This window comes from Eriocheir sinensis, chromosome 24 (genome assembly GCF_024679095.1).
Source record: "Eriocheir sinensis breed Jianghai 21 chromosome 24, ASM2467909v1, whole genome shotgun sequence".
Classification (NCBI taxonomy): Eukaryota; Metazoa; Arthropoda; class Malacostraca; order Decapoda; family Varunidae; genus Eriocheir; species Eriocheir sinensis.
In genome coordinates, this window is record NC_066532.1 from 9,939,260 (window position 1) to 9,954,166 (window position 14,907).

Sequence of the window (14,907 nt, forward strand, 5' to 3'; positions counted from 1 at the left end):
GCAGCCTGAATTTACTTGTCTACATCTGAGTTTTACGCCATTGTTCCTCGTGCGCAGACTGTCATCGATCATAAACAATGTTGATCTGTCTACATTCGTTAAACCATTAAGTATTTTAAAACATTCGATCAGTTTTCCTCGGAGGCGACGTTTCTCAAGAGAGAACATGTTAAGGGTAGAAAGCCTGTCTTCGTGGGATTTGTTGCGCAAGGAAGGGATCATTTTCGTTGCCCGACGCTGAACACCTTCTAATTTAGCAATATCCTTTGCATGGTGGGGGGACCAAAACTGTACCGCATATTACAAGTGGGGTCTGACAAAAATGTTGTAGAGCGGGAGTATTACATCTTTATTCTTGAATACAAAGTTTCTTTTAATGAAGCCCAACATTCTGTTCGCTTTATTTGCTGCATCGATGCATTGCTGTGAGAATTTGAGGTTTGACGCGATTTTGACCCCCAAGTCTTTGACGCATTGAACGCTTTTGAGTTTAACGCCGCGCATTTCGTATTCGAACTTCTTATTCCTCGTTCCAACTTGAAGGACCTGGCACTTGTCTACGTTAAAGGGCATCTCCCATCTATCCGACCAAGCTGAAATTTTGTGCAAATCCTCTTGGAGGCTTTGCCTGTCTTCGTCAGTGAGAACCGAGTTACCAATCTTTGTGTCGTCTGCAAATTTACTAATGCGGTTATTGAGTCCAACATCCACGTCGTTGATGTAAATAATGAAGAGCACTGGGCCAAGGACCGAGCCCTGAGGGACGCCACTAGTGACAGGCGCCCACTCTGAGTTAAATCCGTCAATCACTACTCTTTGGAGAGAGAGAGAGAGAGAGAGAGAGAGAGAGAGAGAGAGAGAGAGAGAGAGAGAGAGAGAGAGGTGGCAAGGCTGGAACCAGGAGCAAGCAATCAATGCTCAGCCTTCTGGGAAGAGCTGTCTACGTCTCTGGTGCCAGAAGCAAGTTGGGACAATAAGTCATAGCCAGCACTTTGTGTCAGCAACTGCACTGGACTCGCCCAGTACAATGCGTACGTCACACAGGGGGCACTGATTGACTACAGAGTTGAACTTGGCATAGAACATCTCTCTCCCCTCAAACTCGCACGTCTTGATAGAGGCATATACAGGTAGTCCTAGAGTTACAATGTATGTGACTTACAACCGCCTGCAGTTACGACCAGGCCAATACTATTAAATAAGTAACTAAAGTAATGAGTTGACATTTCAAATATCTCACCACTGGTACACCAACTGCTTGTTTATATCGCGCTCCCATGCCTAGCCCCCACCCCCAACCCACTGCTGTCCTCACGTGCTGGTCCTACCCTACCCAGGCTAGGGTAAGGCAGGATGAAGGAAGGATGAGTGGGATGGGCCAGCTCACCCTCACTTCCTCGGTTGCCTGCAGTCACAAATCGCTACTCTACCAGTTTATCGGCCTACAGTCTGCTATATAAGCTTACTGCTAGATCTAGCAGACACCAGATGGCTAGCAAAATGGCATCCCCGCAACGAGAGTTTCCTCACACAATTCCTGCAACAGCTCCTATATGCAACCATTTAATGGAAGTAGCCATCATAGTTTAACAAAACATTCACAGAAGGTAAAAAAATGCAGCCGAGGTGACGCTGGCCACTCATAACTGCGATGTCCCTTGTTTACAAACACTGCCCCCCAGCCAACACAACTCCCTGTGCCATGATTTGATGGGGCGTTTGGCTAAAGCCACCATTGTGGCTAAACATTGTATCTCAATTTTGTAACGTTGCACAACACTGAATGACTAAGGGGTCAACCAAATGTTGGGCTGGGGCAAGGTGAGCTCATGGGGACAGGTAGGTTAGGAGGGGAGGGCAGGAGGCACAGGAATGCTGCTCTATGCATGGTAGGACATTAATACAAGTTTTTGACTTGTAATCAATCTGACTCATTACTGGCCTGTTGGTTCCGAACCTCGTTGCAACTTGATGACTACCTTTACTGCATAATATATAGAGTTCAAGGTGTACTTCAACTTTCACCAGCATCACACGCTCCTCAACCGAAGTACCTCCAACAACAGAAGACTGCATTCGGCGAGAAATGGCTATATCTACTCCTTTGAGATGGGCACCATTATTCTCCATTGGCAGGTCTCCTCGTCTCGGAGAGCATCGCTATGGCCACTCTTAGAGGTTAAGTTCAGCTGATAAATGTGGTAGTCAATGATCCAATGAGAGGCTCAGAATATACCAGTCACCCACTCAGAGAGCCCCCTGGAGGTTTGCACCGGGCCTGGATCGACAAGCTTGGGTCTCAATTACATCACTCTGACGATCCCCACGAAAAGGGAGCGAGTGTGTTTAGTGGGGCAGGGGTGTTCTCCATCTCCAGACAGACCCGTCAAAAGTACTGCATGCCATATAAATGTTTAAAAGATCCCTTATTCACCTGAATCATAAATTTTGTTAACCATCTGTTTTACTACTTATATATCAATATCCAATCATAACCTCAAATAGACTGAATGACAGTTGTGCACAAGTAACATGAATGTAAAGGTCATTCATAATTGGAATATATGTTCACTGATTTGGTTCAAATGAACAAAATGTCAATATAAGTTGTGTTAATATTACGTTGTGTGAAGTCGTAGCTACACTTGCTGTGACATCAGACACCAGCTCAGGGCAATATCTGGAAATGATACACACTGCAGATCAGGGAAGATCAATGATATTCAACTCAGTATGCAAAGTATGCTAAGTATGCAAGACTTTGTATATTAGTCAATAAATATGAGCATACTGGTGTGGGGGAAGGGGAAGGAGGGATTCACCCACCTTATAGTGCCAACTCCGGGGGTCTTTCCAAGCAAGTCTCCATGCAGGCGTCTCGTCGGTGAGGTCGGGTCACCTTCATTGTGCCCGCTACGTCGCTGAAGGCAGGACAACTAGGTGATGCCCAGGTGTGAACACCTCCCTACGTTGCTGGGGTGGACACTTACTCATAATTGAATGTCTCTCTCACACACACACACACACACACACACACACACACACACACACACTATTGACGGACTAACATTTTGACTTTCGAGAACTAAGATCCTGTACAACAAATTTAATGTGTTTTTACTCGCGAGGGATTGTCATAGTATTGTCAACGACAAAAGTCTTGTCCGATCATTTAATATAACTCGTGGAACAACGTGTCCCACCACATTATTGTCCATGCGGTTGGCAAGAGTGATCTTTCTCTAAAGCTTCATATCCGCCTCTGATGAGATGTGGTCGAAATGAACCAGGGAGATTTTAAAGGATATTCAAGCTTACTGCATCTGGGATTCATAAAGGAGGTGAAATGCGAATCATAATCGAGCCGGTCTGTCGACTTCGAGAGGCCGCTTTATTTTCCCGAAGCCGCCCAGCCATAAAACCTGCGCTGACGACACAAACAGCTGACATGGTGACATAAGCAGAATGTCATATTTTGTGACTAAAAGGTGTTTTCGTCTGATGGTTTTCGGCCACAAACAGGTGAATCCTGATGGTCGGTCCAAGGCTTTTTTCCGGTGGGTCCTGATGGTCGGTCCAAGGCTTCTTTCCGGTGGGTCCTGATGGTCGGCCCAGCCCGTTTTGGCGCATTGGCTCATGCTGCCCTCCCAGAGCTCATCTTTGATCCTAGAATCTAGAGTCCGGGTTGATAGGTGGTCTTCTGGACAGCATGTGGTTAGTTTTAAGCCACTCGGCGGCGGCTGACAAATCCCAGCTTGGTGGCACCGGGCGGGGATTGAACTCGCGTCCTCCTGAACACGGGGCCGTTACTCTGACGACTCGGCCACCGCCTCCCCATTAATGGGCGCAGCATCGGAATATTAGTCGTTTATAATATTTCTCCAAATTACTTTATAAGATTTTTGTCTGTGATAATACAGCAAAGGGATAGTCGGGCAGACGGATTTTTTTTTTTTATCTACGCAAAGCATTCAATAAGGTATCACCTTATTGAATGAGAGACTCCTATGAAGATGGAAAACATCGGAGGACTGAGGAGGACTTTGAAGTGGATGAAGGATTTTTGGAGAACAGGGAAATAAGGACGGTGATCAGAGATGCGAGGTCCTCGTGGAGGAAAGTGATCAGTGGCGTTCCACAAGGGTTGGTGCTGACCCCGGTCATGTTTACAATTTACCTTAACGACATGACGGAGGGAATGAATAAGTATAAGTTTGTTTGCTGACGATGACAAGTTATTAAGATTGGAAGTGCAGAAGATTGTCAAACACTGCAGTATGACCTGGACAGGATATGAGAGTGGAAACGTATTTGGGAAATGGAATTTAACACCGGAAAGTGCAGTGTAGTGGGGTAAAAAGATAACTTCAGGTAACTATTCAATGGGAAATTAAAGCATTAAAACACGTCAATGGAAAAGGATCTTGGAGTAACTATCAGATAATTTTTCGCCAGAGAAACAAACAATTGTAGGTGCGACATTCAACCTGGAGATGAACATAAAGGTAACATTTCAATATTTAGATGATGTAATGATGAAGAAACTGATTGTGACTGATACGCCCAAGGTTGGGATACGCAGCAACAATATGGTCGCTGAGCACAAATTTAAACATAAGGAAATTAGAGAGGATTCAGAGGGCAACAACAAAGTTTGGTTTAATAACATGGAATACAAGAGACTCAAGAGGCCTTGCACGGAAGATAGAAAATGATGTCAATAGAAGAGATATTAAGAACAACAGCTTTCCACAAATAATAGTGGAGGCCTGGAATGGCCTGGAAAAGGATGTGGTCCGTGCAAAGACGATTCATGAATTCAAGGCCTAGTTAGATAATAAATGCAGAGACGGGAGTGTACGAGCGTAGCTCCTTCCTCGAATATCACGGCTAGGTAAATACAAGTAGGTAAATACACACACACACACACACACACACACACACACACACACACACACACACAGGCACGCATGCGCGCGCATGTGTTTGTGTGTGTGTGGGTGGGTGGGTGGGTGTGGGTTGAAGGGGGGGGGGGGAAATCCACTTTAATATTTCAGTAACAAACAAAATATAACGATATGTATATCAACTCGAGCCGAGGAGAGAGAGAGAGAGAGAGAGAGAGAGAGAGAGAGAGAGAGAGAGAGAGAGAGAGAGTGAGAGTGAGAGAGAGAGGGGGGGGCAGTGTGTGGTGGGGAGGGGGTGCTGTGGGATGGTCTCCCCGAGACTTGGATGTCACATTTTCCAAAGCCAGGTCTTAAATACAGTGGAGAGATGCAGTGATCAATTTGAATCCATTCTGTCATGACGCCCACTGTACCAAACCACCAACGGTGTGGCTTTTCAGTGGTGACGAGGGATGGGCCTACTCCACCTCAAATAATAGGTTGCAGAAGTAAGGACACGGGAGGAGGTGGGGAAGAGTTGTAACCAAAAACTGATAATGGATCGGACACTTGCCCCTCAGCCTTGTCCCTCTGCCACATATCACGCATCCCTGTAGTTAAGTTTCGTCATCCACACGCCAAACGGCTCTGCATTGGGTCTTACTGCATTGTGGGCAGGTAGAGTATGGGTAGACAGGGCGAAAAGCTACTTTTGTATGGACATGAAAATACTATTTCCAGCATGCCCTCGTGGATACATTGTCACGAAAGGACACATCCTTAAACAGAGGAAACTTCTTTGACATAAAGGTCATAAATTAGTGGAACATTATTTCTGAGTGTTGTCTATACCCATTGTGTGAACACCTTTAAAATTGAATGTGCTAGCACCAAGAGTACACAGTGACGAGGTCCCATTATGGGTAGTTAGCTTATTAACAACCATTGAGGTCAACGATCACTAAAGTAAACAATCACTTAGGCAAACCTTGTTGACAACCCACACACCACACCACCCTGCACCTAATAATGTCACTCCTCCCACGCACTTCGCCCAGCCTTTCCAGTCCATCGCACAACACACCTAGTCTTGCTACCCCCACACCCTCCCCAAGGTAAAACGTATACGAAAATGCATTATAATAATAAGACTTTCACGTGCTAATTTACAACGAATATTGGTTTGGAGTGGTGCTCCCTAAGATTAACCAATATGCTTCCTCTGCCATGAGTACTAACTGGAGCGATGTGTACTGATCGGCGACCATGCCTGACTATATAGTGGTGACTCGCGTGACTTACCTGCGTCAGAGAGGTGAGCAGCACGGGGCGAGGAGGCGCCGCGGTGGTGCGGAGACGAGGCCGGCTGTGGGGCGACTGGCGGGTAGGACGACTTGAGGCCACTCAGTGTTTCAGTGGACCGAGTGACGGGTCGAACCAGTGACGTGAACCAGGTAAGAACAAAATGCACCAGAATAAGGAAGCAGTGATTGTAGTAAGCGGTCGTACTAGTTTCATAAACTGTGGTTGGTTTACTAGTAGCATTAGCAGTACCTTTTCAAGATGATGTATAATAATATCACCACATTTGTTTCAGTGATTCGATCCGTTCGTTTCACTGTTTCACTGAGTGCGTGCTTATTTGAACTTGTATACACAAATATACGACATAAATGACGAAGGCAAAGCCACCAAATTTATAATAAAGCGTGGTCCCTAAGTTTTTTTGTATTTTTATTCATTAATATTTGTTACATTTACTATGTATTTATCCGTATTATAACATGAAAACAACAAGACAGCCAATGGGAGGGTGAATACAATCTTTATCAAACGGCTCGTCTCGTTACAATACTCTTGAGGGCTCGTGAGTAGCCGGCCACCGAGGCACCTTTGTACTCCTCGGCAGAACCTCTGTAAGCTGGTAATCTATTTTCCCTTTGCGTACACCTTTTAATCATTTGAACACAACATCTACGCCTTCTCGCCTAAATCCTTTCAAATTCTCATTTCTAGCACTCCACCCCTTCGTTTTCTTCACTTCTCTTTCCCTTCCCTCTGCCTCTGACTCTTTCCTCCATCCCTCAAAACGCCTTATGTCCCTCTCCACCACTCATGAGGGATGAATGGAGGACAGGGATATGTGACAGCCTTCAACTGTCTCCCTCAGCCCTGCACAGCCACGAGGCATAAACAACAGGCATAGCTCACACTGTGCTGCTGCGGAGTTCAAAGTCTTACTTGGCATCTTGACTGGACACAATCATCTCGTTCCAAGACACTTCACAAGTTATGTTCAATAAGCTTTACAGTGGTGACAAGTTATTCTCAAGTCAAATTTTGAACTAAACACACCTGTGATTTATCATTAGTTGTCTGACTGTTTTGAAAGGACTTAAATGAATATTGTTATCTGATATAAAGAGGAATAAAATATATAAAAAAAAGAGTGCTGCTAACTACTAACGATGGAAAATAATATCAAGTGCGCTTCATTAACACAAGGGGATGAGACGAAGGTAAATGGCGATTGTTAATATATGAGGGCAAGGATTTTCCACTAGTTTTGAGACCCGCTGTCATGAATGACTGTTCAAAAAAGAAAGGAGACTGAGAGCAAAGAAGGATAGGAAGGACTGGGGAAATAGAAGGTGACAATAGAAATGTGACATGGTAGGAAAAGGGGACCAAAAGCTAACAGATGAACAACCAAAGTAAGTGTGGCAACCCCAAAATCTAACAGTCAGGGCAGAGAGAGAACAAGATGGAGAAATTAAGTCAGAGAATATGTGCCAGAGCGACATGGAGTAAACTAACATCAGACACAGAATGAAATCACTGGGAAAGGCTTTTATCATACAGTTGCTGCTTCAGCTGACGATGAAGAACCAGCCACTGAATACAGAGCACCCACAATCCAGGCTCAACCACTGGTTACATAGTTCACAGCACACAAGCTTTGCTTGTCAGTGGTGGTGGATGAGGACAGCGTCTTCTTGCGACCTTCACCTCCATCATATATTGTGAACTGCGTCCCCAGGAGATTCGACCTCAACTTCCCACAGAAAGACTCACCACCTCGGGACAAATCAGCAGGGTCAGCAGAGATCAGATAGCTTGAGGTTGCTGACTTCTTTCGTTTTCGTCCAGCGAGGAGGAACATCTGACATGGGAGAGAGGCAACATATTTACTTTGGTTGTTCATTCTATAAAAATGCTGAGAGCTGAGATAAAACCAATAGTCTCTTTACCAAGAGTGATCCCAGGTAGTTCACGTCTAAAACTTCAGCAGGTGGCAGTAAATTCATGCAGGCAGTGGGTGGGTGAGCAACTTTCTGGGCAAGACAATTGTTATAGTCCTGGCAGTATCCATTCCTGTACTGGATGAGGGGAACCAGACCTTATTAGAGTCTAAAAGAACTGAACAAGACTGCTTTGGTTATAAGGCTTACAGGCAAGTCCTGCAGAATACCCTAATCTCCATGTTGAAGAATTTCCCCTTTTGAAATTCTTAATGCCAGATGTCACCCCACTTTCCCTCAACGTAGCCAACGTTCCCTTGTAGGAGTAGGTAGGAAGACACCTACCGAACGGGCGTGAGCTGTTCCCGGTGAGGATATATGGGAGGCGAGGAGGGTGCTGGAGCCCTTCAAAGACCCTTCCCATGTCCTCACTAACCGTTTCCTTTTTGTCTCATCAACACCGGAGAGCAGTTCAGCATGCTCTCTAGAGACAGTTCCTATCTCTGTCTACACCACACTACATTCACATAACATACACACCTTTTCCCAAAATTCAAAATTCAAAATCGCGAAAAATTACAGAGCCTCAGAGTCCCCGCCTGGGCGGGGGGGAACATAAATTCCCCCAGGGAGGACTCCCCTTCTAGCTGCCGACTTAAGAGGTGTCCTGATGACTCCTCGAACCTCCTCCTTATCAATTTCTGCAACATTCGCGGTCTTCATTCTAATTTTCATTCTGTGGAACACCACCTCTCCTCCTTTAAACCTCACCTTCTCTTCCTCACCGAAACACAGGTTTCTGAGGCTACTGACAGCAACCTCTACTATGTTCCTCCAACTATCTCTATCCTAAATTTCAATCCAAAGTTGGATGTTGCGCCTACGTGCGCAACGACATCACTGCTGCTCGTGCCCACGACCTTGACTCTTCAGAATTTTCTACCATCTGGCTAAGACTTCATTGTCATTCTAGTGCTAACTACATATGTGCTGTTTATCTCTCACCTAACTCTACTAACTATGTAAAATTCTTTGACCATTTGAACTCTAAAGTGGAGCACATCTTGACTCACTTTCCCTTCCGCTGAAATCTCCATCTTAGGAGATTTCAATGTTCAGCACCAGCTTTGGCTTTCATCCTCTTTCACTGACCAGCCTGGTGATCAAGCCAACAACTTTGCTCTCCTCAACGACCTAGAGCAGTTGGTTCAGCACCCTACTCGTATTCTCGACCGTCTTGGAGACAGGCCTAACATTCTAGACCAATTTCTTACCTCTAATCCTTCTGCTTACTCTGTCAAACTGTTTTCTCCGTTGGGCTCCTCCGATCACAACCTAATTTATGTATCCTGTCTTATCGGTCCTGCACAACCTCTGGACCTACCGAAGAGGCGATGCTTCTGGCATTTGCTTCAGCTCGGTGGGAGGACCTGAGGATGTATGTTTCCGATTTTCCGTGGAATGATTACTGCTTCCAGGAGAGAGACCTCTCTCCCTCTGTGTGTGCCCAGCGCATCACAAAGGTGATTGTATCTGGAATGGGGGCATACATTCCACGTTCTTTCTCTACTCCTCATGCTAAAAAGCCTTGGTTTAATCATGCTTGTTCTCGTGCTATTAAAGATAGAGAGGCAGCTCACAAAACATTCCAGAACCTTCGAACACCCGCTAACTTTGACCTTTACATTTCAGCCCGGAATCGTGCCAAATATATTCTCCGACTAACCAAAACTTCTTTTATCAATAGAAAATGTCAACATCTTGCTTCTTCTAATTCTTCCCGTGACTTCTGGCACCTAGCCAAAAATATCTCCTTCAATTTCACTTCTTCATCTTTCTCTCCTCTCCTTAACCCTGACGGCAGCACTGCCGTCTCATCTGTCTCTAAGGCCGAACTCTTTGCTCAAACTTTCTGTAAGAACTCCACCCTGGACGATTCTGGGCATATTCCTCCTACTCATCCGCCCTCTGACTCCTTTATGCCTGTTATTAAAATTCTTCCAAATGATGTTTTCTATGCCCTCTCTGGCCTCAACTCTCAGAAGGCTTATGGACCTGATAGAGTACCTCCTATTGTCCTTAAAAACTGTACTTCCGTGCTGACATCCTGCCTGGTCAAACTCTTTTGTCTCTGGCTATCAACATCTACCTTTCCTTCCTGCTGGAAGTATGCCTTTGTACAGCCTTTGCCTAAGAAGGGTGACCGTTCCAATCCCTCAAACTAAGGCCCTATAGCATTACTTTCCTGTCTATATAAACCGGAAGATTCAAAATCACCTTTCCACTTCTAACCTTTTATCTGATCGCCAGTATGGGTTTCGCAAGGGGCGTTCTACTGGTGATCTCCTTGCTTTCCTAACTGACTCTTGGTCATCCTCTCTTAGCCGTTTCGGTGAAACCTTTGCTATTGCGCTGGACATATCTAAAGCTTTTGATAGGGTCTGGCACAAATCTTTGCTTTCCAAACTACCCTCCTGCGGTTTCTATCCTTCTCTCTGTACCTTTATCTCCAGTTTCCTTTCTGATCGTTCTATTTCTGCTGTGGTGGATGGCCTCTGCTCTTCCCCTAACCCTACTAACAGTGGTGCCCCAGAGGGTTCTGTCCTTTCTCCCACTCTCTTTCTGTTGTTCATTGTTGATCTTCTTTCCAAAACGAACTGTCCTATCCATTCTTACGCCGATGACTCCACTCTGCATTACTCAACTTCTTTTAATAGAAGACCCACTCCACAGGAACTTATCGATTCAAGGCTGGAGGCAACAGGACGCTTAGCCTCAACCCTTACTGTTGTTTCCGACTGGGGCAAGAAAAACCTGGTGTCCTTCAACGTCTAAAAAACACAGTTTCTCCACCTATCCACGCGACACAATCTTTCGAACAACTGTCCCATATTTTTCGACAACACTCAGCTATCACCTTCTTCAACACTAAACATTATCGGTCTATCCTTAACTCAAAATCTCAACTGGAAACTTCATATCTCATCTCTTACTAAATCAGCTTCCTCTAGGCTGGGTGTTCTGTACCGTCTCCGCCAGCTCTTATCCCCCGCACAGTTGCTATCCATTTACAGGAGTCTTGTCCGCCCTCGTATGGAGTATGCTTCTCATGTGTGGGGAGGGTCCACTCACACTGCTCTCCTTGACAGAGTGAAGTTAAAGGCTCTTCGCCTCATCAACTCTCCTCCTTAGACGGATACTCTTCTACCTCTCAAATTCCGCCGCCATGTTGCCTCTCTTTCTATCTTCTATCGATATGCTCATGCTGACTGCTCTTCTGAACTTGCTAACTGCATGCCTCCCCCCCTCCCGCGGCCCCGCTGCACACGTCTTTCTACTCATGCTCATCCCTATACTGTCCAAACCCCTTATACAAGAGTCAACCAGCATCTTCACTCTTTCATCCCTCACGCTGATAAATTCTGGAACAATCTTCCTTCATCTGTATTTCCTCCTGCCTACGACTTGAACTCTTTCAAGAGGAGGGTATCAGGACACCTCTCCTCCCGAAATTGACCTCTCTTTGGACACTCCTTTGATCTCTACTCAGGAGCAGTGAGTAGCGGGCTTTTTTATATTTTTCTTTACGCCCTTGAACTGTCTCCTTAGCTGTAAAAAAAAAAAAAGCCACTCAACATGTTTAAGTTAATTTGTTCTACAATTTATTTTTCTTTTCTCTATTATTTACTAACCAGGCAGACGTGCATTCCTCCCTAACAATTATCCTTCCTTTCCTTCTGACCCTTTGACCTGACTTATGCATCCTTAACTTCCTTATTTTATTTCTTCCTTCTATCCATCCTGACCCCCTGCTCTGCCTCCTGTGCCTTAGCTCCCAACCTCCTCCTCTCTACCTTCCTGTCCTGTCCCCTTGACGTGCCACTTACACGCCTTTTTTCCGTCGTCTCGCTCTACATGCAGGAAGCAGGTGGGGAAGAGGCCCCAGTCTATTCCCTTCCTGTCCCTGGAGATGCGAGTGGGTGACAAGTTGGTGAAGGCATGATCACACAGACCAAAGGCAGTTCTGTTGAGAGTGAGATAAATTATTGAGTCAAGATCAATCAGACCTCACCAAGGCCTTCTGAAATGGAGATGTGTTTGTGAGAGATCATTCAGATCAAAGGTCATTCGAATTATAAACGAGATGAGTTGGTGATGCCATTATCAACTGAGATACAAGTGAGATGTGTCAGATATTTTCCATTTTCTTAATTTTTACATCTATTGAGATTAGACATTTGATGACCATTCTTCAATTGTCTATCAAGAACGGTCTCTCCTTATTAACATCCAGAGCGGTTACAGATCCTGCTCCACACATTTCCTCCAGGTCTTCTTTAATCTTCCTAGTGGTCTATGGCAAGGCACCTCGATGCCTGACACTCTTCACATGTTCACACAATTTTAGTCTCCTGATCCTGAATGTAGCTCATCATTGACTCCTCATCTTATCACAGATGCACGGCCTGCGCCATCCCTCCAGGTGGTACCAGCCATATACCAACATCCTTCTGTCTCATTCCATCAGTACATCCTGCTGCTTCTTTGTCAGAGCCCACAATCCGCTCCATACCACACACAGGCGGTTGCTGAATGGTTAGCTGACGGCGCCCTGTCCAGGAGGACGCGGGTTCGAGTCTTGCCCACCGCCACATGGGATTTTTTTCCGTCACCGCCAAATTGCCTAAGACTACCCACATGCTGTCCTGAAGACCACCTGTGATCCCGGAGTCTAGATTATCTCTATAAAGATATTCTCAAAGGTAAACTCCGTGGGGTAGCATGAGCCAAGGAAGATGGCGCCACTATAAACACTTGCCTGCGCCATAACAGGCAAGGGCCGACCATCAGGCCCCACTAACAAAGTCTACCGGCGCCATAGGTCGAAACGTAAAAAAAAAATATTTTCGTCAGCAACCCAAATATTTATTTCCATTTTCTCCATGCTGCTGCAACTCTCCCACTAACTGTAACTTCGTCAGCACTGGCATCCCCTTCAAAAGTTTTCAAGCACACACCAACTTTCATGTAGAAGTTAGGTCAGCTCAGAAAGATGTAGCCCCTCCTCAATGTCACTTCAATCAATCAAAGGGGGCATACACCGGGAAATGCCTCAACCTGGCCACCCTATGATGTCAGACCCGGAGGTTTCTTCGGGAAGGTTTTCATGCAGCTCCCCTTTCGATCCCAAGTATCTTATGGCAGGGTCTATCGACGTGCTCAAGCCACGAACTCTGTGGGCTCTCGATATGTCTAGCGCAACTGAGAAAGTTTCACTAAACGGCTAAAAGAGGATGACCAGGAGTCAGAAAATCGCCAGTAAAACGCCCCTTGCGGAACCCATACTGGCGATCAGATAGAAGGTCAGATGTGGAAAGATGCTTTTGAATCATCCGGTTACGGATTGATTCATAAGCTTTAGATAGACAGGAAAGTAAAGCTATAGGGCGGTAGTTTGAGGGATTGGAACGGTCACCCTTCTTAGGCACAGGCTCTATGAAGGATTACTTCCAGCAGGAAGGAAAGGTAGATGATGATAGGCAGATACGAAAGAGTTTGACCAGGCAGGGTGTCAGCACGGAAGCACAGTTTTTAAAAACAATAGGAGGCTCTCCATCAGGTCCATAAGCCTTCTGAGAATTGAGGCCAGAGAGATAATAGAAGACATCGTTCCTAAGAAACTTAATAACAGGCAGAAAGGAGTCAGAGGGGGGGATGAGTAGGAGGAATATGCCCAGAATCGTCCAGAATGGAGTTGTTACAGATAGTTTGAGAGAAGAGTTCAGCCGTCAGGGTTAAGGAGAGGAGAGAAAGATGAAAAAGTGAAATTGGAGATGTTTTTGGCTTGGTGCCAAAAGTCACGGGAAGAATTAGAAAAAGCAAGGTTTTGACATTTTCTATTAATGAAAGATGCTTTGGGAAGTAGAAGAATTGATTTGGCACGATTCCAGGCAGACATGTAAAGATCATGGTTAGCAGGAGGACGAAGGTTCTGGTACCTTTTGTGAGCTGCCTCTCTGTCTCTGATAGTACGGGAACAAGCGCGATTAAACCAAAGCTTTTTAGCATGAGGAGTAGAGAAAGTACCTGGAATGTGTGCCTCCATTCCAGAGAGGGGTCTCTCTCCTGGAAGCAATAGTCATTCCACGGGAAATCGGAAAAGTACATCCTCAGGTCGTCCCACAGAGCTGAAGCAAAATCCCAGAAGCATCGCCTCCTCGGTGGGTCCCGAGGATGTACAGGAGCGATAGGACAGGATACAGAAATACGGGTGTGATCAGAAGCCAAACAGAGAGAACAGTTTAAGATAGTAAGCAGAAGGGTTAGAGCTTAGGAAGAGGTCTAGTGTGTTGGGCCGGTCTCCAAGACGGTCGGGAATACGTGTAGGGTGCAGAACCAACTGCTCTAGATCGTTGAGGAGAGCAAAGTTGTAGGCTTGTTCATCAGGCTGGTCATTGAAAGAGGATGAAATCCAAAGCTGGTGCTGAACATTGAAATCTCCTAGGATGGAGATTTCAGCGAAGGGAGAGTGGGACAAGATGTGCTCCACCTTAAAGTTCAAGTAGTCAAAGAATCTTACATAGTTAGTAGAGTTAGGTGAGAGATAAATAGCACATATTTATTTAGTAATAGAATGAATATGAAGTCTTAGCCAGATGGTGGAAAATTCTGAAGAGTCAAGGTCGTGGGCACGATAGCAAGTGATGTCGTTGCGAACGTAGGCGCAACATCCAGCTTTGGAGAGAAATTTAGGATAGAGATAGTAGGAAGGAACAGAG

General features: G+C 45.5%; 1 long non-coding RNA gene across 1 annotated transcript; it reads right to left on the reverse strand.

Annotated features, from left to right (window-relative positions):
* Nucleotides 1-2,597: 2,597 nt before the first annotated feature.
* Nucleotides 2,598-6,268, reverse strand: LOC127003124 (uncharacterized). Its single transcript, XR_007756976.1, has 3 exons — nucleotides 6,189-6,268; nucleotides 2,827-2,973; nucleotides 2,598-2,680 (listed from the first exon to the last, which is right to left on the reverse strand). It is a non-coding gene; the product is annotated as an uncharacterized LOC127003124 (long non-coding RNA).
* Between the last annotated feature and the right edge of the window lie 8,639 nt (nucleotides 6,269-14,907).